The 24,625-nt window shown below is 38.2% G+C and overlaps 2 pseudogenes; one reads left to right on the plus strand and one right to left on the minus strand.

The window, feature by feature from the left end:
* Positions 1-2,193: 2,193 nt before the first annotated feature.
* Positions 2,194-2,884, plus strand: LOC143635565 (pectinesterase inhibitor-like; annotated as a pseudogene).
* A 6,924-nt stretch (positions 2,885-9,808) lies between these two features.
* On the minus strand, positions 9,809-15,423 carry LOC143635549 (gibberellin 2-beta-dioxygenase 2-like; annotated as a pseudogene).
* Between the last annotated feature and the right edge of the window lie 9,202 nt (positions 15,424-24,625).

Consider the following 24,625-nt stretch of genomic DNA (forward strand, 5'->3'; position numbering starts at 1 on the left):
ATTCATTACATCAATAAACACTCGTCTTTCAAATCGGAGAAAACTCTCACCTAGGACCGACGCCCGTGAACACTCGCCCAAATGCATGACCGTGTGATGAGATAAAAGTTGTTCAGTTCAAGGAATCAACTAGTGAATGTCACCTACTCAACTAGTCTCTCTTTATCACCCTGGTACCACCGAAACTAAATGTTGGATAATAATCGAACCTAGATCACATGAAACACCAATATTTTTCCTTACCGAACCTCCACAAGCTCATTGGCAACCGTTTGAGATATTGAATATATAATTATATAGATGGTTGCTATTATTTCATATTAACTACACCCAAAACTCAGTCTACGCTTCTCAAAATTATAGGATGTTCTTGTGTTTGGCTGGGCAGGGGGTAAGCATGTGTGTGTTGACCTCACTGGGGTGTCCCCGTTGGTGTGGCTGAGAGACAGTGGCTTCGTACCGGGACAGACGGTTTTGAGAGCGGTGTCTAGGAAGGTTGCTAAGCATGAGACATCGTGTTTGGAGAATCAGCACGTGTTCATTCCATTTGCCTTCGACACTTTTGGATCTCTAGCTCCCGAGGCGGTTCGCTTCTTGGAGCGGGTGCAGAAGGTGGTCCACAGTGACTCGCAGAGCCCGAGGAACCAAGGATTTATATTTAGTAGAATAGGCTTTGCGATTCAAAAGGGGATAGCGGCGCAGCTTGTTGCTCGCTTACCCATTATCCAGATGTAGTTCGGTTTGTGTTATATATAAAAGGATCAATACCTATACTGATTAAAAAAAATTATAACAATGCATACTAAAAGTTTCTCTTAAGGTTAAAGAAATGGAGTACTATTCATCATCATCAACTAATGAGGAGGATAGTACTTCCTCGGGCGAGAATGAAATAAATGTTGCAGTTAGAAGTGCGGTTCAACTTACGGTCCAATTTATGGAACCTTTTACTCATCCTTCGCGCCTGATCATGAAAAGAACGAGTATCGAACGGAACCGCGAAGCTGCCAACGAGCATTAACCGTCATTGGTCAAAACGTTTGTAGCTAAAGCAAAACTAAGAAGCAAAAAAGAAAGAACGCCTTGAAGTAGAAAAAGATTGACAAACGGCTATCGATCTTGAAATTTTATCAAAACTCATCCTCAACGTTCCAGGACCAAAACGTGACCTCGCTTTGAAATTGCATGAACGAATTAAAAATAAATATGGCCTCAATGATGACATGAAATTTTTTAATTTATTAATTATGTGCTTTTAAAAAAAAACTTTTTCTATTAACTTTGTTGTTTCTTTTTAATTTTTAATGAAGTATGTTGTTTCTTTTAATTAAGTATTTTTAGGTTTTATTTAATTTAGAAAATAATTGAATAAAAAAATTGTAAAATTATCTAATTATTTGATATGATTGAAGGGACGTGAAAGAGGCTTGAACCACTACACCTTTTGTTTTTCTAGAATTCTTTTGCTGACATGATGTCTCATGACAAAAAAAATACCTCTAAGAGGCTTGAACTGCTCGACATGGTCTGCGACAAAGGTCGTTAAGAGTTAATTAGGGGTGCAGTTACATGTTGAAACCGGGATTAAAGTTTCTTTATTTATTAATATTTTTTGCTTTTGAATTTTACACTTTGAAAACTACTTGTCATTTGTCAATAATAAAGTATTATTTTATAAAAGATTTTTCACCAAATATAGGTTCTGTTATCTTGTCAAAGTGAATTGTTGGTAATTTGTTCAACAAAAATTAAATTTAGTCAATGCATTCATATTGAAAGAATAATGTTTTGTGAATTGTACTATCTTTGACCTTTTAACTTAAAATTTTTTCCTTAAAAGTTAAAAGTATCAATTTATTTAATATTTGTATGTTGATTTCCTAGCTTAAAAGTTAAAAAAGTATCAATTTAATACTTATAAGTGGATGAGAAAAATATATACCCGTTTTGATATTTTGAAATAAATTCCATATTTTAAATATTACATCAGTTGGTGTGACCCCCATCACATGATTCGAGCCTTATAAAAGCGAATATGTACGTCTTAGTCAAATAATCAAAGTATGTTAATTAACTTTAACCCTAAAAAGCAAAACATTATTCACCATTGTTCCAGGTGAACTTGTTAAAGCTTAATTATTAGTCCTATGTATTTGCATTTGTATTGTATAGCAATCATTAAAGCTTTGGTACATTAATGAACCGTTCTAAGTGAAGTTTGTGGATTTTCAAAGCAGTTAATTTACAATTAATATAATTTAATTTGAGTTATATTAATGCTAAAATAAATAAATACTAATTATGGGAAAAAATACTATATAAATCGTAGTGTTGGGATGTCTTTACATTCAAAGATGAGATTTTCATTCCATAATTCGTTTTTAGCATTAGCTTATGTTTTTGCCTTCATACTTGTTTCTTCACCCACTTTCACATTCGGTGATTTAATCAATGAGGTGTGTCAACAAACCCTTGATCCTTCTTTATGCTCCAACTCCCTTAGATCCGAACCCCGGTCAACACATGGAAGCCTCTTCGTCCTAGGACGCATTTCCATCAAGAATGCCCAAAAAAGTGCTAAAGCTGCTAGAAAGGTGATTCAAAAAACAACAAATTCCAGCAACTACACACAATGTAAAGCACTCTATGAGGATGCCATTTCCAACATAAAGAATGCAAGAAAGCGTTGGAAGTCACATGATTATGGACAACTAAACACGTTTATATCAGGTGCCATGACGGATGCAAGTTTGTGTGATGGTAGCGTCGGTAGGGGCGTCCAAGGACCACCCCAACTTAACTTTTATAGCATAAAATTGCAAGGGTTAGGCAATGTTATTTTAGTCATCTCAAATGGTTATCAGGATTAATTAAACTTGTGTGATTTGTATAAACTTTCAAAAGTTTAGATCGCAATGGAAACATAGTCTATGGAGTTTGATTGCTAACTTATCTATAAAACATTTAAGCATTTGAAGAAAAATATTGCTTTGATTATTATTTAAATCAAAAGCTGCACTTTTAATGAAATGTTCTATTATTATTGTGATGTGGCAAATAGTGAAATAAATAACCAAAATAAAAGCACTCTATTAACGGTTATTGTCATCATTTTGGTGAGATGGCCAGGAGTTTTAGGGTGTGATGCCCATAAAATAGGGTAAGGTTTCGCTGGCCCTGGTTGGAACACCGACCCGTAAAACTCGATCCCGAGAAAATGAAATCCTGCTAGGGGTGTAACTGTAGCTCAGGCGCTGCTCCCGACCTCCTCAACGATTATATAACCATTACAAACAGTCATTTAAAATAATAATAATATAATAATAATAATACCAATATTTTATTAAATGTTTTTTTTAGTTTTAATCTGTACGTTTATAATTAATTGAATGCCTTTTTATTTAATCTTATTTTATCTTAATTTGAAACTACTTTAATTAATTTAGTTAAATTAAAATAAATAAAATAGTTGAAAGATAGATTGAGATGAAAGATGGACATTTTCAAGAATGAAAGATGATTAGAGTTAAGGAGTGTTTGAGATTTCTTATTTTGGGAGTGTTTGTGATTCCTTATTTTCATTAACTTTATAACTTATAAACTTTTTGAAAAGTTAATAAGGTGTATAAGGTGTTTGGCAAATCATAAGGCCTTATGGATTTTAACTTATGGTGAAGGCAAAATAGAGGGGTTTTGAAAAGTTAGGAATATTAACTTATGGTGAAGGCAAAATAGAGGGGTTTTGAAAAGTTAGGAATATGTAACTTATTAACTTAATGAGTTTGATTTACCTATTACACATCTCTCACTCTTAAACCCCATTACACTCATTTTAAAAAAAGAGTGCCCCTTTTGGTCATTTTGGTTTTCCCCAACACATAAGCTAATCCAAACATTCTTTTAAAAACTTCTTTTCAAAATTTCATAAGTTTATAAGTCTTTTTAATCAAAAGTTTTTTTTTCACTCAAAGAAGCAATCCCAAACACACCCTTTAACTCCTTATAGCTTATACTCTTAACTTATAAAGTTGTTTGGGAAAGTTTAGTTTTATGAGTGTGTAAGTCATAAGTTACAACTATGTAACTTATAACTTATGACTTATATAAATCATAAGAAGGTAAAATAAGGAATCCCAAACACCCCCTCAGAATGGCGTGACGTTGACATAGAGAAGAGATAAAATGAAAGATGGTTATGGGTAGGAGTGGACGAGTAGTACGCCCACACCCAGAGCCAACCCAAAGGGAAGACTAGAACGACAACCAACCCAGGCCCAGTCTCTCGAAAGGCATATAATTATTTAAAAAAATTATATATATTTTATATATAATTTTGTTTTAGAACAAAAACCTATAAAAGGTTTTTTCGTCAGGGACGGACTTAGTTTAGAACCCGCTACCCCTCAACTTTAGTCGGTAGTGCAAATTTTTATATGTTATGGTCGGTTTTTGTATTTCGCTACACCTGAAAAAGATATAGCGTTACCCATGTTTGTTTAAAGCCCAACCAAATTAAAAGCAAAACCAAATAAAGCCACTGCTTGTTCCCTGATGCTTAGACGCTTGGTTTAGGTCGAACATCAACATTCAACAAAACAAAGTTTCATTCATCCGCTGCTTCCACCCCCACGATACCCGACCCCCTGCTGCCCTCCTCCGGTCATTGGACCTCTATATTTCAGCCGAGTAGCCGACGTACGGTTGGTATCCCTTCAGTCCATTTTCCACGGTTTGAATTATGTTTGTTCAATTTAGTTATTCTTCTACTTCTATATAAAATAGTGAACTTTTTTTTAATTTTTGTTGTTTATGAGACTTGAACCCAAGACCTCCCCATCCCAAACCCCATTGGTAACAATTGAATGATTCATATCTGCCATTGGACCACCACCCCCATTTGTAGAAATTGAGCGATTGATTTTGATTTTTTGGATAATTGGATTTATGTGTAAACTGAAATTGGTTATGGATTTGTGGTTTAAATTGTGTCCATTTTAGAACTAGGAAACTTAGAAGATGAAACGTTAGTCTTATTAGCAATCTTTTTAAATGAAAATTTCAAGAAAATGACGATATCAATGCAACATAAAGTTCATAACAAAAACTATTGTATGAAAATGCGGTAAAAAAATTCGGATATTGTATAAATACGGTACAAAATTTTCATTTACATTATTTGAAATACGATAAAAAATTATTATAGAATGCTACCCTTGAGATTTTGGTCTAGATCCGTCATTGTTTTTGATGCAATAGAAAGAGTGCTAAACCATAGAACTAAAATTTATTAGATTTATATCCAATTAGTGGAGCTCTGTTTTTTAGAGTCCGTGTTTATGTTAGCATTTTTAGTAACCTGTTTATTATTATTATTTTTTTTTTTTGCTTTGGTTCGTATGGGCTTTGAAAATGCAATCCAATTGGTAAATTGCCAAATTATTTATCAAATAACTAAAAAATGTGATTTTAGGGAGCTTTTTTTTACTTGTCTTGAGCCCTGAAATTTTTAGTGATTCTTGGAGACGGACCCTTACCCAAGGTTTACCAAAGGGTTTCTTTTGTTTGACGTTGCAGGTTCGAATCTCACTCATGTTTCATATTTCTGAGTTTAAATCTGGATGAAGCACCATTGGGTGGATTAGCCTTCACGCCACCGAACCCTTGAAATCAATGTTGTAAAAGTAGGTCTACAAAACCAAGTACTCTTCGAGTACTCGCTACAAGGGTTTGGTGCCGAGGGGAACTTCTTAACTCCGCCTAGTTACTAAAAATTGGTCAAAGGTGGTCAACATTAGCCTGAATCGCATCTAGTCGGTTAACTTGGGTCTATTTTGACTTAAAAATACAACATAATTCCTATTTCTATAATATTAAAGAACGAATATCATTATTTTTAATTAATTATTAACATTTTTTAGAATAATTTATGTTCAAAAATATATTTCTCTTATTTATATTGATATTCATTTATTTTGTTGTAAGTATTAGTAAACTTATGATATTTGGAATATATATTACCAAAAATCTAATTTTCTTTATATTTATCATGTCCGAGTACTCTGCGAGTACTCCCTCCAAGGGGGTCGGCCGCTTAGGGACCGCCTAGCGACTTTTGCAACATTGCCTGAAATGCTCTTCAAGGTTTTAGCCGGTACTCGTTGTTAAAAATATATTGACGGTTATTTATTGATAAGATGCAATAGCAGAGTCATAAAAATCAGTAATAGTTAGTTGTGAATATATAGTTGTTTCATATTTTCATTTAATTTTATATTGGAATTAGGACTGGCATATCGTGTATACATGTACACGACATGAAAACTTATCGTGTACATGATTCCCAACACGAACATGTTAATACAAGGTATACACGATAAGAGCAGGTTTGAAACACATGTTTAATAACCGGTATAGTGAGACAGAAGTCATTGTCGGTTCCGCCGCAACTGGAGAATCGAAGATGTGGCAGTGGAGAGGGAGACGGGGATATGTGAAGGCAGTGGCCGGAGAATCGAAGGTGTGGCCTCGGAGAGGGAGATATGGAGAGGAAAACTGGAGAATCGGAGGTCGGAGGGAGACCACCAGGGATCTAGATGTGCGCCGCTATTCTGGATGTGTCGTTGTATTATGGGTGTAAAACATTAAGGTTAAGTATATAGATATGTAAAATATTATATTATTATATTTTTAGTTACAAAAAATCTAGTTAGGTACTAACGAGTACTTAACAGGTAAACGGGTATTTTACCTGTTCAGACACGAAAATTAACAAGTTGATTCGTGTCTACCTGTTTAGTATACAAAACATGTTAAGGCTATACCCAAAACTTGTTAATGTCGTGTAAGTTCGTGTGCGTATTCATGTACGTGTCTAAATTTCCAGCTCTAATTGAAATATATTCATGGCTTTAGGGTTAATGAGTAAAGTGTCATTTTCGTCCTTATGGTTTGAAAAATAATACGAATTTAGTCCAAAAGGTTTATTTTTTGCATATAAACCCTCCATGTTTCCCAGTTCTTGTCAATTACATCCAAATCACTAACCCGTTAAATTTTATCATTAAGTCAGGGGTAGACATGTCTTTTCACTATTTCTTTATTATAATACTTATTTCAGTGAACTGTGGTTTTCGTCCTTGTGGTTTGTCAAAATCTGCGGTTTTAGTTTAATAGTTTTAAGTTTGTAATTTTCTTCCCTGTGGTTTCATTTAACTTGCAACTAAACTCCAATTCTCTAATCTCGTTAAGTTTGGTAGTTAAAAAAATCAGTGTGCCCTTCACGTAAGGAGCAGTTTTGTTCATTCTTTTTTGACTTTTTCCCCAAATACACCACAGCCCCTCATGTGATGGAGATTACGAATTAGAACTGAGGTTTATTTGGAGAGAAAAATGACAAAATTGATCATCACATGAGGGGCACACAAATGGGTTAACGATAAGTCTTAACGAGGTTAATAAGTTCGGGTTTAATTGCAAGTGAAATGAAAGTAAAATGACGAAAATTGCAAAATTGAAACTATTGGACAAAAACCGCAGATTTGGACAAACCACAAGGACGAAAACCACTGAAATAAGTATTATAATAATGAAATAGTGAAAAGACATGTCTACCCCTGAATTAACGATTAAATTTAACGGGGTTAGTGATTGGGATGTAATTGGCAAGAAATTGGAAACGTGGAGGTTTCATATGCAAAAAAATATACTTTTTGGACTAAATTCACATTATTTGTCAAACCACAAGAACAAAAATGGCATTTTACACGGAATTAACTTTAAAATGGCACCTTAACAAATCTAGAGCATGTCTTGGGTTAAGCATAAACGAAGTCGGAGTGTGCACAGTTCAGTGATTAGCATTAACCCTACCGAACCAATCGGTTATCGGTTCGGTTAATTTTAGTTAATAACCTATATCAAACTTGGGTTAAAAATTTGCTTAAAAATACATGAAATAAATGCTTAAATACATGAAATGAATGTAAAACTATATAAAATGAAGGTATAAATATATGAATTGAGATATTAGTACATAAAATTGAGATATAAATACATAAAAATGATAGTATAAACAATTAATACATATAATACATGAAATAGAGGGAAAAAACTTGAAAATATGAAAAAAAAAATGAAAAGTTCGGTACAGTTCGGTTAATTTTGGTTTTCTCGGTTCGGTTTTGTCGATTTTTGGTTCGGTTTCGGTTAATGATTCGGTTATTGCTCATCCCTAATTAGAAGAAACAAATGTAGCACACATGCATTCTAAACGAAAATTCAAATTAAAGAACTATTATTATGTTCCAAGTTTTAAAACTAAGACTGCTTGTGTGGAAACTCATATATAGCGTCCTAAAATAGTACCCTCAATTTGTGTTCATCTCTGAATCTTGAACAACAATGGTGTCACTAGCGGACCAAATTGATAGACTCAGGTGAACAGCAGCACCATCTTCTGTCATTATAATTTAAGGAATGTTTATAGAATGATGTAGGATTGGAAGGAAAATGTATGTTTTTAAATCTTAAGTGAAAATATGGTGTATCAACTAACATAATGTGCTTTGAGAGTTTTTTAATTTATTTTAGTGTTTTAACATATTTGTAATGAAAAGTTTGGCAAAGGATGGAAAGGAAAGTTAATGTGGTTGATGTACATTCAATCTCAACCACTAAATCTAGAGGCTTATTAGGTTAAAACACCTAAATTGGTAAGAGTAAGTGCTATGTTTATCCTAAATTTCTTTGGTCTTAATCACTAGCTAGACCTTGAAAAGTATTCTACATAATAATGCATGTGATGCATCATTCTAAAAATCTTGTTGAGTTGAGGTGTGAAGTGAAGTGAATGCATAAACCACCCTTTATATACACTAAATAAAAAAAAAAGAAAAAGAAATATCGTTATCAAAATTATATAATCAAATATCCCAAAATTTCCCTTTGAAGGGCAAATAATCATACTAGTGATTTGATTAGGTAATAGGTAGGTAGATTGGTAGCTAGTAATTTCCCTGTTGCATTCTCAAGGAAGCTTGAAATGATTAAGCCTTGCATCTCCAAGGCGATGTGCATAGGTGTGGGACTTGTACTCTGCCCAAGTGAAAGCCTTGTATAGAGGCTTGTTTAGTTTCAACAGCTGCGGTGGGCAACTGATGGTTGTTTCAGGTGGAGGCCCTCCAAAGAACGCCATTGAAAGTCGGGTTTCGGTGGATGATGTGTTAGCCATGGCTCGGTGTCTCACACTCTTAAATCTACCATTTGTCATAACCTGTATCATTATTAAAAAAAATAAGTTCTAAGTAAATCTCGTGCCAAACATGCATGCATGCATCATTTTGTTTACTATATATTATATGATTCAAATCTAATACAAGAAAACAACTTGGTGTACGTAGCGGAATGATCTAATGCAGTTAGTCTTGGAATTGAAACGAACATCAATTTTTTTATTTAAATTTGCATGATTTGCACTTTATAAAGTCTCCTAAGTTTACAATTGGGTTAAACCCCTCGCAATTTAGTAATAACTAATTTTAATAAAAATAGTAATTAATTTTGATAAATTTATTACTCCGATAATATGAATCATTCACGGTTCATTTAAGAAAATTTTATATGATTGTTTTTTCTATATATGAAATTAAAAATGCGACATAAAAACTAACTATAATCGTTTGGTAAGGGTTATAGCACAAATACTTAAATATCATTTTAATCAGATTATGACTTTATATGAGTTTTCTTTTTCAATTGCTGTTGCGTTGTAACTATCCTACTAACCGCACTATAATAAATTGAACCGATACTAATCAAAAGTAATAAAAAAATTCCATACACATGCACTACCTACCTGTAAAAGGTCGCCAACGATGACACAAAAGGCAAGTGGGTCCGGGGTGACAGGTAGCCAGCGGCCATTTGGCAAGGATATCTGAAGGCCGGGTACGTCGTTGGATGTGAGGAGGGTCAAGATCTGCGGGTCAGAATGCTCCCCGAAGCCAACAGCACTTCCCCGGTGGCACATAGGCGGATAGTGATTGAGCCTGAAGAGCGAGTCACTATGACAATCTGTGAGCAATGCAGCAAAGTAGGAGTTTGGGAGTCCTGGACCCAAGCCTTAGGCCATCAGACCCAATATCTCACATGCCAATCTCCTCACTGCCTCTACGTAGCCAACCACCGTATAACTGCAAGCCATTAGGTTAATTAACCATATATTATTAGTTAATAACTATAACTATTTGATTTTTGAGTTGAGTACTTGATCAGTTGACCTAACTGGTGTGAAAAGAAAACACATCTCATCTGACACAAAAGCATGCAAACCTGTTTCTTGCTTTAATTGGTAAAATATCCAAACTGAATTCACTGTTGTTTTACCAAAACTAGATTCTTCTTTCCACAATTTCCAATCATTAAAAAACAATATTCAACTATTATAAAATGCTTCTATCTGTCGCACACATTATAATTATATGTGATGTTTCCAAAACACCCACCCAATCAGTCACGGATTGGGTAATTAGTGACAGATTGATGAGGTGTTTTGAAAAAATGTGTTTCTTTTTGTCATTTTATTGTCTTTTTTATTATTTTATTGTTTTTTTGTTGTCTTTCCTTTTCCTTTTATTTTTTTTTCTTTTGTTTGTTTTTGCTTTTGCATTAGTAATCTTTTTAAAATAATACTTTTTAAATATATTTCATTTTAAACCAATTTTCGGGTAAAACCAAGTAAAACTCGAACTTCTCGTTTTAATGAGCTAGAAACTGTTCAAATCATCAAAAATATTTCCTAACATTTTTAACTTATGTTTCATTTTATATTATTTAAATTTCTAAGTTTATGGTGTGTTGGAACCAAACTTGGTTTAAGACTAAGATCGAGTGGATTTACATTCGCTTAAACCCGAGTTTGGGACTTTAATTAATAAAATTCTCAAACTTCTTTAAGTTATTGATTTTATTGAAGTAATTTACATATTTAAATAGAATTGTTTGACGAGTTTAAATATACGAGTGTAAAAAACGAATTAAACAAAATTAAATACTTATAAAAACAAATTTTCTCTCTTTTAATTTTCATTTGGTGTCTCTAGTAAGACCCTTGTAATTCCTTTAGTATTTACAAGGAAAGGAAATTCTTAGGCTAAGTGTAGTGGGCGGGAATTGTAGGCGAAAAGGGGCGATGTTTTGGTGGAACACCCCCCCCCCCCCGACGATAATTGGGCGAAAAGGGCCGGGGGCGAGGTATATTTGTCGCCCAGCATGTTTGTTGTTTTGGTTGGTTTATATTATTATTATATATATATATGTGTGTGTAAGATATATATATGTATATATATGTATATATATTATTATATTACTATGTGTATATGTATATATGTTGTGTGTGTGTATATGTATATGTATATATGTTGTGTGTGTATATATATATGTATATGTATATGTATATGTATATGTATATGTATATGTATATGTATATATGTTGTGTGTGTGTATATATATGTAAAGGTATATGTATATATGTTGTGTGTGACATATATATATGTAAAGGTATATGTATATGTATATGTATATATGTTGTGTGTGATATATATATGTATATGTATATGTATATATGTTGTGTGTGATATATATATGTATATGTATATGTATATATGTTGTGTGTGTGCATATACATGTATATGCAAAATGAATCCTAGAAACAACCCGAACCAACCGAACCACCCATTCCCTCCTTTCGGTCAACACCATGGTTCGCAAAACCAACCGAACGTGAACCTACAATGGAACCCGATGAACCTAAACCAACCGAGCTATTCGTTTCAATTTCCCGACCCGAAACTAAATATGTACGCCAACCGAGCTGTATGTTTTTTTATATTTTTAGTTATGTATTTTTTTAGTTATGTATTTTTTTTGTATTTCTTTTTAATATTAATGCATTTTTATATAATTATTTGAAGAAATTGGTTTTTATTTGTTTAGTTTAATTATAAAAAGAAAATAATAAAAAGATACTGTGAACCCAATTTGTAGCCCCTACACCATTACACCCCAAAAACAAATTCGCCCCCTTTGCTGACTGGGCGTCACGTGTCACAATTCGCCCCCATTTATAGCCCCTCCAGTACATATAGCCTTATAATTATTTGATTTGATTTGACTTGCTTCTTGCGTTGTCAAGTCAATGTAAATCTTTTGTTGTTTGCTTGTACATGTACATTTGCACATCCCTACTGACTGACATCTACCCTTTCTGCATATATATCCATCAAAATAAATTTCACCTTTTCAATAAATTAATAACAAGCTACGGCACCTTAATTTATATATCTATAAAATGAAAGAAAATGTTTGACTTAAATTTAGGTAAAAATGTATAATAATAATAATAATAATAATAATAATAATAATAATATTTACTTTAGAAAATTATTTAGTATTGTTTTCTTCACATTTACCTCCTACTTCAAGTTAATTGAAATAAAATTATCACTCATTACTAATTACAAAGATTATGTTTCAATTGAATCACTTTATTAAAAATAAAATTTGTAAACATTTATAAATAAAATTGCATAGGATCAGATCGAGCACACCTAATATATATTGAATTGCTTTTGTGAAACAATTGATGACATAAATTTCAAAAAAATTAAACACTTTTAAACAAAATTGCATAGGATCAATACACCAAATGAAAATTGAGTAAGTTAAGAGAAACAATAAAAACTGAGGTACTTTAATGAAAAACTTGATAACGTTGAAATAAACTATAACTCGAGCTAGCTAATTCAGAAAGTTTTTATTAGAAAGAAAACTTATAGTATCGACCAGTTTCGTCTTTCGTAAATAAATAACACATTTTATAATAACCTCAAGATACATTTGAACATCAACCATTCTGCTACACATTAGGCTAAAGGTAATAGGCCAGGCTTGGTTGAGCCCCCAAGTGATCCAATCAAAATCCGACACGTGGACGATGACATGGCCCTGGATCAAGCCCTTCAACCAAGCCCCAGAGGGTGTAGTGATCCAGGTGATCCGGGACTTGATCCAGTTATTTATTTATTTACTTATTTTAAATAATACATTAAATAATAATATAAAACATTACATTAGTAATAATATAAAACATTACATTGATACTAATATAAAACATTACATTAATAATAATATAAATTTGCGGTCTTTCGATCACGAATTTGTGGTTGTCGGAATAATGGGGCTTGGGGGCGTTTTCCATCTATCAAAAAGTTTATCGTCGTTTGAACCGTTTGACAAATGAGTTCGTCTTCTTCGGAAGAATTGGAAGACGAAGACGATGACGACGATGCCATTTATAATGAAGTTTATGAATATGGAGAGAAAATGAAGTTTTGGTAGAGGGAAAATATGGTTTTTAAAGAGAATAAGAGAGAATGAGTTGAGTTTTTATTAAAATGATGTGTGTGGATTTGTATTTATAGGTAAAAAAAAATTAAACCCACATTAGCCCAACGACTTGATATGTGCCGCGGTCCCGGCCACCCCCTCGTCCGCGCCTCGCTTCACCTGTGTGGTATAGTGGTGTGCGCGAGCCACCTAAGCAGCCACCTGAATCACGCCCCCTCGTTCACCCCACTAACCCTACCCTTATGTAAAAGTAGTTGGGCAACTTGTTGTGCTACGATTTTTAGCTGCTATGACTTCTTACAACTAGTTTATAACTAAACTCATCAACACATTTATCGCATATTTATAATTTTATGACAACTTATTTACCTTGTTTTGATAAAAATATTAAATAATAAAATTGAGCAATTTAACTTTTAAGGTTATATGTTTTTAAATGTGACTTAAGTTGTGATGGATATCATTAACACAAATAAATATATAGGTCATGTTCTGAATTAACACGAATAAATATATAGGTTATGTTGTGAATAATCACTTTTACGCAATTGTGACCCTGAGGATCGAAGATTTGACCCCTCAAAAGTTTTATTCTGAAGAATGTGAGGTGAAGTTTTTTTTCATAAATCTTTCTTGATATGATATTGACATGAACCCTGTACCATAATTAAAGTGTTTTATATCAATTATTTTACATTACTATATCTATTTCATTAACTTTTTTTTTTCATGTATGCCATTTATAATTAATATTATAATTATTGATTAATATTATTATATTTTGAAATAGTTATTATGATTAAATTTTTTATTTCATAACTATTAATTATTATCTCTTTAAAATGTTTTTTTATCAATAATATTGATAAAAAAACATTTTAAAGAAATACTTATTCAAGAATAATAATGATAATAACAATAATAATAAAACACTTTTACCGTTATTATTGTAATTGTAATTTTTAAGGTTTCTTATCTTATTTTATTAATTTTGACTTCAATATATTATTATTATTATTATTGTTATTATATGGTTTTCTTTGGTTTATTATTACTAATACTATTATCATCATCACAATTTATTACTCTTGTTATTATTATTATTATTTTAATTTACAGACTAATGTGGTTACCAACTTACCATCGTATATTTTTGTTCATGATACTGCTTGTTTTGGTTACATGGAGCATTGCCTTAAGTGGGAAAAATTACCTAATTCCAATATCATTTTCATACCATTATAGACTACATTTTCTACATATAAAAAGATGTTTCCATAAGCTTCTTTAATTAAATGAGATTGATCGATATGATCGAAGTAGGTATTCCCATCCCCAATCACATTGGATCGATGCTTATTGAGAATGCTATTAATTATTGATGTTTCTTTCTAGCTCTCTCTTGTTACATACTATTGCAGTTTATAAAATATATGTATTAAACATTCAAACTATAGTATATACAAATTTAAGAAGCACAAGTATATTCAATGATAAATAATTCTCAACAAAAATATTTCAAATATCATCTTTATATGAAAGCACCAATTTCTAACAAATTTTATTTTCTGGTGGATCATATATATAACGATATATTAATAATTTAAATCTAATTCATTTCATGCAACAATATAAATAATTACGTAGCTTATAAGTGATTAAATACCTAAACTTCGAAGATGCATTGGAGATGAGTTTTGAAGTGTTATGAAGAGAATTCTGATTTGTTTGAAGAAGAAGATACTCAAGCTCTCCTTGGTCACCACTAAGCCCGATGTTCTTGTTCCCGTATCCAAACGGGTTGGCTGACCCGACCCGTTGTTTCTCGGGTAAAGGTTTTTGAAAGAACTCAAAGCCTTCATGTTCCATTGTCCTTATAATGTGATGAGGGACACCATGGTTGATGATTTTGAAGAAACCATATTCTTCACAAGCTTCTACTATCACTTTCGACACATGCGATTCTTTGCCCGAAAGATCGATTGTCGGTATCTTCATTTCTTGGGTTGCCACCACCATTTTTGGCTCATGAACTAGTGTGTTAAATATTTAAGAGAAAATAAATTAAGCCAGCTAGAAGAAGAAGAATATTATATTATTATATATAAAATAATATATGTAGTTGGTTGAGTTAAGATAGAAAGAGAAATATAGGAAATATGAATGAAGGATCCATGTGATGTGAATCTGTTTATATAAGAGACCTGGGTAGAATAGGGGCCTATGAGTGGACTAGGCGATGAACTTGATAACGTGTTTTTTTAAGTTAGATACTACAAATACTATATGTTATTATATAAAATGATCGTAAGTGAAAAGTTTTCCATATCATTGTAAATGCCCTAATAGTTAGCGAATAATTCTATCCAAACCCATTATGACCCGAACTGTTTTAACCTTAATCCGTTTTAAATTAAACCAAACTAACCATTTTTATGTGACCTGTCCTGATGCGACATGCTACCTAACCGACCTGACCAACATGTATTTATGTATTATTAAATGCCAAACGTATCATTAAAAGAAATATTAATAAAATAAATGTCAAAATAAAGTATTAAATCAATTGGTTAGTAAATATTAAATATTGTGTTGTAAATGAAAATAAATAAACTTATATTTGTATAATTTATGTAAATAAATAATGCATTCATTAAATTTTATGTCGTTAAGTATTATGTTAATTGAATATTTCATTGATCTCACAAGAGAGGAAAAAAGTAAATGACAAGTTGTTTATGCCAAGAGTCGTATCAAATGCATTAAAAATTTACTTAAGCATCTTAAAATTGAAAGCAAATTACTAACACACCCTTCTAATATGTTTTATTTAACAGTAAGTATAGATATAGATTAGGAACGTGTTTGGAAAAGGGTGTGTGACAATTTAATTGATATACCTAACCTAAAGACGTATATAAAAGATTGAAGAGACACCCTAATTAACTCTCTCCCCCAAGACATCATACATACAGTACTACTAGTGAAGAGGTAGGTCCCAGCAGAGCCCAGTTGGACCCGCAAGACTCACCTTAAACAGGGAAGTCTGCGCAGAGACCAACTGGATCCGCAGAACCAACCATGCTCAGAGACGTGACGTCCTTACGCGCAGTACGCAAGCTGGTCCCGCAGGAAATGCCTCCCAATGGTGAAGGACTCCGCCTGTCCCCGCAGCCTCGGATACAAGCCATTAGGAAAGGCCACCCGCGCAGCATGGCTACACGCACAAGGCACTTAGCTCTCGACCATTCAGTGTCACCTGAAGGAATGAGCCAAGCCGGGAGCAATCCCGCACAGAGGCGGGAGGGGGAATACTCCCGCCCAAATAAGCCAGTCTGTATACTGAAGGATCTTTTACTGTACCTGACGAGGTATGGGCGAAAGATCTGATCAGAGATACGACAGCTCACTGATACAGTATGGCGAGCAGCATGCTCCTGTACTGTATCACTATTAGCCGCTGCCTACTCACCAACTACTGTCATACCACGTGCGTAGCCGGCAGTTGGTGGAAAGGGAATAGTACACAGCAGGCCTGGTCACTATCAGCCACTGCCTACCCACCAACTACCAGCAGGGCACGTGCGTAGGCTACTGTTGATGAACAGGAACACTGTAGCAGCCGGCCATACCTCCTTGGAAACCTACCTTCGGCTATAAATACCCCAAATGGTATGATCATCTAAACACATTAACACATTATTATTACATTACATTATCTTATATCATCAGAATATACCTGATATCTGCTCTAGCAATCTCTTAATATACATTTATATTTAAAGAGCAATCTAGTCTGATTCTCACGCCGGAGGGTGGTCACAAGGAGGAACCCCCCCCCCCCTTCTCAGTGACGAGCTCACGGTGTCTGTTTTGCAGGTTATCAGAAGAACCATCTTCCAAGGGTCTAACCCCTCGTGGGAAACAGCTATCCAACCCCTAGGTTACCAGTAATCTGTCCGGGGTCCGGTTAGTGTTTCTTCATTGGCGCCATCCATGCATAAAGCTAGAACTTTATTTTTCTCCAGTTTTTTCAAACTTCTACAAAGATGGTTAGAGAAATTCCGGTAACCACAACCCCAGCTACTGGGGGGAATACCGGCAACACAGTTTTTACGAACACTACCCCGGCTACCGAAGCCGGGGCAAGTGAAGTAAATTTTACGAACACTACCCCACTTACCAAAGCTGGGGCAAGTGCAGTAAATGATCGCCTACTGGGATCCACCGATATCCAGTTTGAGAAACGAAGACTCCCCCGCCAGACTCTCGATGAAGTTAAGGCATGGGCGGAGGCACGACAAAAGGAATTCCAGGCTGAGTTGGACGAACGCTTGCGTTCCGTGCAACAGGCCGACGAATTCGAATACTGGGAGGATGACTCGGAGGAATCCGACTCCGACGCGAACCCTCGCCATAGGGCAAAAGGGAAGCGTAAGGAAACGGAATCCCAACCGAAAAGGCATTTTGGACAAGCCTTCAAACCAAAAAGCACAGGTGGAAGTCCACGAGACTTCTCCAAAACGTTCAGACCAAACGTTGCGAATGCAGGAACGTCCAAGTTTGCAAGGGACATTGCGGAAGCAATCGCCCCAAAGAGTGCCAAACAAATGCCTAACATAGGCACATATGACGGTTTATCTGATCCAGACGATCATTTGAACAGGTTCATAGCGGGGGCAACCGTCAGCAATTGGACGGAACCCACGTGGTGCTACATGTTCCAAATGACGCTTGTTGGGGCTGCTAGAGCTTGGTTTGATCGTCTATCGGTCAACCACATCTACGACTGGGCAGACTTCCAACAGAAGTTTAGCCAACACTTCAGCCAGCAACGGAAGTATACCGAGGAGCAATGGACAATCCTCAAATGCATACGAGAGGAAGATGAATCTCTGCCAAACTTCATCACTCGCTTCAACTCAAAGAAGCTAAGTTTGGGCAATATCAGCGAAGATCTTGTTCGCGCTGCCTTCATCCAGGGCGCACATGACCCAGAGCTCATCCGCACCCTAACGGGTAAAGATGGCATGCCATCCACATGGGATGGCATCATGACAGCAGCAAAACGCTATGCGGAAACAGAGAAGCAACTGGGTAAAGATCTCCCACAGAGCACAAACCTCTACACCCAGAGGACGAGAGAGGACAACGTCCTCACAGCCCGACTAAATAAAAAACGAAAGCTAGGCATTTGGCAGTCAAGGGTAAACTTTGACACCTCATCCGGCTTGCAACATCGGTTGGGCGGAAGGGATAATGTACAGCCGCACCGAAACTCCAGATGGACGCCACTCACCAAAAGCGTCACTGAGATATTCGCCACTGAAGAGCTCCCGTGGCCAAAACCTCCGATAATCCGACATCGTCACGATGCTGATCGGAGCAAATACTGTGACTTTCACAAGACAAAGGGCCACAACACTGAAGAATGCATAGATGTAAAAGACATGGTCGAAGCATTTGTCAGAGATGGGACGCTCGCGCACCTCGTGGCGCAATAAAGGCTGAGCAGGCGGATGCGTGTAGAACCCCAGCTGGGGAAAACGAATAAAAATTCCAGCTTCAACATTGAGACTACATGCTGCGTAAAGAACGAGATCCCGAACCAGGTGCGTATCGGCTCGATGGCGCTCCCATCCCAACATGGAAGGGAGCTCATTTACACAGTTTGCATGTAAATCAATTCCAATTTGTAAAGAAAAGGCCAAGAGCCACTTCTAATGGAAATGATTCTCTTTAAGAACATCGAAGCTGATGATTTTACATTTATACTTTTCTGAACACTAATATGCCGGTTTTCACCGCATAATTACGTGAGGTCATTGCATGGGAAGGCGGTCCTACCCGCACGAACCCAAAACGTGACAAACCTTCACGCAGGTCAGTTGAAGGGGAAGAGTTCAATTATCCCATTAAATGAAAGTGCCGGTCTATCCGCATGAATCATGAAAGGAAACTGAATAACCACCTATCAACAACCGCGCGTCGAACGGTTAAACTATGCAACACTGGTGACGGCATTCACATTACGTGAAGTCGTTGCGTGGGAAGGCGGTCCTACCCGCACGAACCCAATAACGTGGCAAACCTTCACGCAGGTCAGTTGAAGGAAAAGTTCAATTCTCCCATTAAATGAAAGTGCCGGTCTATCCGCATGAATCATGAAAGGAAACTGCACTAACCTATCGACAACCGCGCGTCGAATGGTCCAAAACAAAATTCTTAAAAGGATGAGGAAAACCTACACGCAGGTCAGATAAGGGTAAAGTTTTGCCATCCTACTAAATGCAAGTGACGGTTCTACCCGCACAATCACGAAAGAGGAAGCAAAACTTCACACCTATTATCAACCACGTTCAAAGGTTAACTTATCCTCAAAGGATGAGGAAAACCTACACGCAGGTCAGATAAGGGTAAAGTTTTGCCATCCTACTAAGTGCAAGTGACGGTTCTACCCGCACAATCACGAAAGAGGAAACAAAACTTCACACCTATTATCAACCACGTTCAAAGGTTAACTTATCCTCAAAGGATGAGGAAAACCTACACGCAGGTCAGATAAGGGTAAAGTTTTGCCATCCTACTAAGTGCAAGTGACGGTTCTACCCGCACAATCACGAAAGAGGAAACAAAACTTCACACCTATTATCAACCACGTTCAAAGGTTAACTTATCTTAATGCCTTAGAAATTTCGAAAAGGAAAACCTACACGCAGGTCAGATGAAGGTTAAAGTTTAGCCATCCTACCAAGTGCAAGTGACGGTTATACCCGCACAATCACGAAGGAGGAAGCGAAACTTTAACCCATTATCAACCACGTTCAAAGGTTCTTATTCTAAACACTTGGAAAATTGCTAATTTAAACTAAGTATGCAAGTCATAAGTTTATAAAGCAAGGAACCCAAAGAAGGAAATAACAATCTTATACGCAAAAAGATTTATATTTCACAAATTAACTATTACAAGAATGGCCGGGTAACTACCCGCCTAAAAGAATAAAACTATACAAGTCATCTTAGCAATGGGAAGGGATCTTCAGGATCAAGCTTCAGGGCCGCTTCCACTTGGACCCGCTCCGTCAGAAGAACGGGGTGGTTCGAGGAACGCTTTGAGGACAGCTAACCCATCATCAGCAGCAGCTACTTCGTCCACCTTTTCCACCACTGGATGCGGGAAGGCGGCGTATTGGTTCAATGCTTGGTCATAAATGGCTTCGGTATCCACATCGAACAAAGGGAAGTTGGAAGGCGGGACGCCTTTCTCAACAAACCCTAGACCAAGCAGGAAGCCGGCCTTTTCCCCATCCTCATGAGAAGCGTTGAGGGCTGCGGTCATAGCATCATCGTAAGAGGTCTCTGAAAAGACCCGACGCACAACCTACAAAGAAAACACAAGTATTAGAACCTTTTCTTACAAAAGAAAAGCGTGAAGATAAAACTAAACATACCTGAGGCAACGCTTCTCGAAGAAGCCATTGGAGGGCAGCTTGAGCTTCGTTATGGGCGCGTTCGGCTTCGCTCTTGTTAAGGTTGGCAAGTAAAACTTCCTTTGCGGCAGCCTCTTCGACGCCCTTAAGTTTCCGCTCGGTGTGGTCAAGCACCCCCTCTGGTCCAGGATTTCCTGGAGTTTCTTGGCATCTTCCATTGCCAAGGCATCATGAGCGCGTTGGAGAGCCTCTAATTTGGCCTTGAGCTCCTCATTCTCCACACGCAAAGGCTCAGCAACGGCTTCAGCCTTGGCAGCCCTCTCGGTTGCGTTTCGCGCAGTCTCCCTGGCCAGCCGAAGCTGTTCATTCACAGCTTGGGCAGCCTTGGAGCGGGCCTCGAGTCGCGCCTGAACTTCAACCTCGAGGGCCTTGAAGGCCTTCTCCTTGTCGGCGGCAGCTGCCGCCAGCTGTTGGTTCTCCTCCCGAAGAGCACGCGCCTCAGATACGTCCTTGGCGCGAGCTGCTTTCAACTTGTCGTTTTCATGACAAAGCAGCTCGACGCGTGGCTGCATCCGGGCCTGGAGAACCCGAAGCTCATTGGTTAGCCTACCCTCCTGGTAGCTAGCCATGGCTTCCCCCAACGCACCATGAGGAGCAGCGTGGCGAGCCCAGTCCACGCACTCCACAGGGGTACGAAGGGTTGTTCCTCGGCGTATGTTCCATCGCGGAACATACACTTCATTGGAATCCGACACTGCAAAAGAAACAAAAGCAGTAAGGAAAAGATGATAAAAAACATAAGGGAAAAAGAAAGGAACCCTACGCACCTGTAGGGTCAATGACAGGCCGATAGCCGCCAAACCCATCACCTGAACCTAAAGGAAATCCATCCAACAGGTCAGGCAGACGGGAAGGTGGCAAAGATCGGCGGGAAGCCCTGCGCGTACCTGATGGTCCGGCCGTCGGTGCCGGTGGCGCGGGCATGGTGGCAGCCGCCGTGGTCGCCGTTGTGGTCGCCGCCGCGGTAGCCGCCTCATCAGCAGCAGCAGTAACCGCCGGCTCCGTGAAGGATGCTGCAAAAATCGCACTCACGGCCGGCGGGGACGTCATCTCAGCTGGAACAGTCGGCTCAGGAGCAACTGAACCAGCGGAAGCAGGCGCGGTCACCTGGGTCGACGCCTCAGGTAGGCTGACCAAGCCTACCGTCATTGGCGGAAGGGTACTCCTCTGCGCTTCACCCCGGAATGCGTCAACATCCACGCCTGCACAAAGAGGAGAGTGTTGGATAAATTTATGAAGTGATAAATCTACAGACATTATGATTGTACTTACGGGTTTTCTTGACCCTGAACGTACGGACGGGCGGGGAGGAACCCGATGGAGCCGGCCTCTTGGTACCGGTCACCGTCGTCTTCGTTGGTTCTCCGGAGGTAACGGTCGTAGCCTCCGGAGCAGTGGTCTTCTCACCACCGGGCTTCCCCGCCACTTCTTCACTATCTGACTCCGAGTCAGATAGAACCACTGGATCAGCTGTGGAGGCCTTCTCCTTCCCCTTCACGCCGGCAGCAGCCTTCTTCTTCCGCACCAACGGAGGAGCATCTGAGGATTCCTCAGAAGAAGACGGGTCAGGAATTCCAGCAGCGGGTACAGCATTGAGGGATTGAGGAAAGAATATCGCCTTACCTGGCCGCCGGTGGCTCAGGATCTCGTGGCCCAGCGGATAGACCTCCACAAACCGATCCGCCGTTTGCTCCAGGATGGGCAACTCGCCCTCGTCCAGAGCACGAGTACCCATCCGCGCAGGACCGTCGGTTTCCCGCGGGTACAGAAGCGACTCCAAATCATTTCCCTCTGAAAGAATAAACAGTTAGAAGACAAACGCGTATCAAAAAGAAAGACAAGACATACCATAGGGAATAGAGTTCAAACCATATTCAAGAAGGATGGGAACCTGAGACGCATCCTTCCACACCCGGCTCATCCCTAACATGACCATCCCGGACTCTGCAAACCGGTAAACCGGAGATTGGATCCGGGATATCTTCGAAAACCATTCCGCCTCCTGGTAGTTGGGGGCGTGAAGGCTCGGTATCGCTTGGCCATTTTTAAACTTCATGGCAAGGGGGATGGCGCGGGCAGAAATGTAGAAGAATTCCTGCTTCCACGCGCGAAGACTGCGCTCGGTGTCGCAACTCTTCAGACCCTTAATACGGGTCGTCAAGGTGTACCACCCCTGGATGCACCTCCAGGTATAGAAGGTCATCAGGCGGTCCACATGGGGCTCGATGCCCAAAATCCGGCACACCCACTCAAAATGGCGAATCTTGGCGATCGCCATGGGGTGCAGCTCGGTCAAATGAACACCGTGCCTCTCAAGGACACGGTAAACAAATTTTGTCAATGGGAATCTAAGATTCCCATAGACAAAAAATGCAGCATAAACCCCGATCTTGCCTCTGGGGGCATCGTACACGGTCTGGTGGGATTCAGGAAACTCAGGCTCGAGATGATCGAGCATGAACTTCCTGACAACATACCGGTACTGGTCGCCGGGCAGAGCACACTGGCACTCGCCAGCAGTACCCCTGTCGTCAGCTATAGCTTCAGCATCACGAGAAGACATCTTGCAGAGAAAGAAGAGAACGATTTCGAGAGAATGCTCGATTGAATAAAGGAGTATTCGCCGGAAATCGCCTTAAAGATGAAGAGAAGAGTGAAAAGTGTGAATTGCAAATAACCCTCTCCCCCTTTATATAGTAATCGCAATTAATGCGGTGAATTTAATGCGGAGGAGAGAGAAATCGAATGTGCAATGAAACTATGACACGTGGCAAAAAGCAAGCTGGCAACAGCTGTTGAAAGGACGTGTGCCAGTAATTTCGCGGCCACGCGCCCGAAAAATCGCGCCCACGCGCCTGAAAAAGCGACTGGAATGACCATGTTCTGTCACGTCACCATAACTTCCTGCACGTCCTGACACAGTCAGAAGAAACCGTCGCACGACGTTTCAGAGGTTTGGACTGTTCTGATCTTTTCACCAACTCTTCGAATTTCAAAATTCAAAATTCGAAAATATTAAAAAGTAAGCGGGAAAATACCCCTTTACCCCTTGGCAAACAAGTAACCGTAAGACGGATGCGGGTACAGTGTAAAGGCAAAACCCTTCACATACCTAGCACCCGCAGGGAATTGAAGCCAAATAAACCTTGGCAAACAAGTAACCGTAAGACGGATGCGGGTACAGTGTAAAGGCAAAACCGTTCACATACCTAGCACCCGCAGGGAATTGAAGCCAAATAAACCTTGGCAAACAAGTAACCGTAAGACGGATTGCGGGTACAGTGTAAAGGCAAAACCCTTCACATACCGAGCACCCGCAGAGAATTGAAGCCAAGTACCTCGGCAACCAAGTAACTATAAGACGGCTGCGGGTACAGTGTTCAGGCAAAACCCTTCACATACCTAGCACCCGCAGGGAATTGACGCCAGGAATACCTTGGAAGTAAAGTAACCGTAAGACGAGCGCATGTACAGTGTTAAGGCAAAACCCTTCACATACCTAGCGCTCCGCTGGGAATTGAAACCAAGAAGGATCTTCTGGGCAATGCTTGCGGAAACGGAAATAACATCCCCGCATAGCGGGAACGTCGAGAACTACGTTGTTTGAAGCTCCAGGATGGAATTGGTGGTCTTAACATAATTGATCACTATGTTCAAAACTACCAAAACCACATGGAAAATCCATACAACTGGGACTCAATGCTCCTGACTTGCGAGGAGGTTACAGACCT

Source organism: Bidens hawaiensis, unplaced genomic scaffold, assembly GCF_021521415.1.
Source record: "Bidens hawaiensis isolate Kalapana, Puna unplaced genomic scaffold, B.hawaiensis_p1.1 tig00007577_1, whole genome shotgun sequence".
Classification (NCBI taxonomy): domain Eukaryota; kingdom Viridiplantae; phylum Streptophyta; class Magnoliopsida; order Asterales; family Asteraceae; genus Bidens; species Bidens hawaiensis.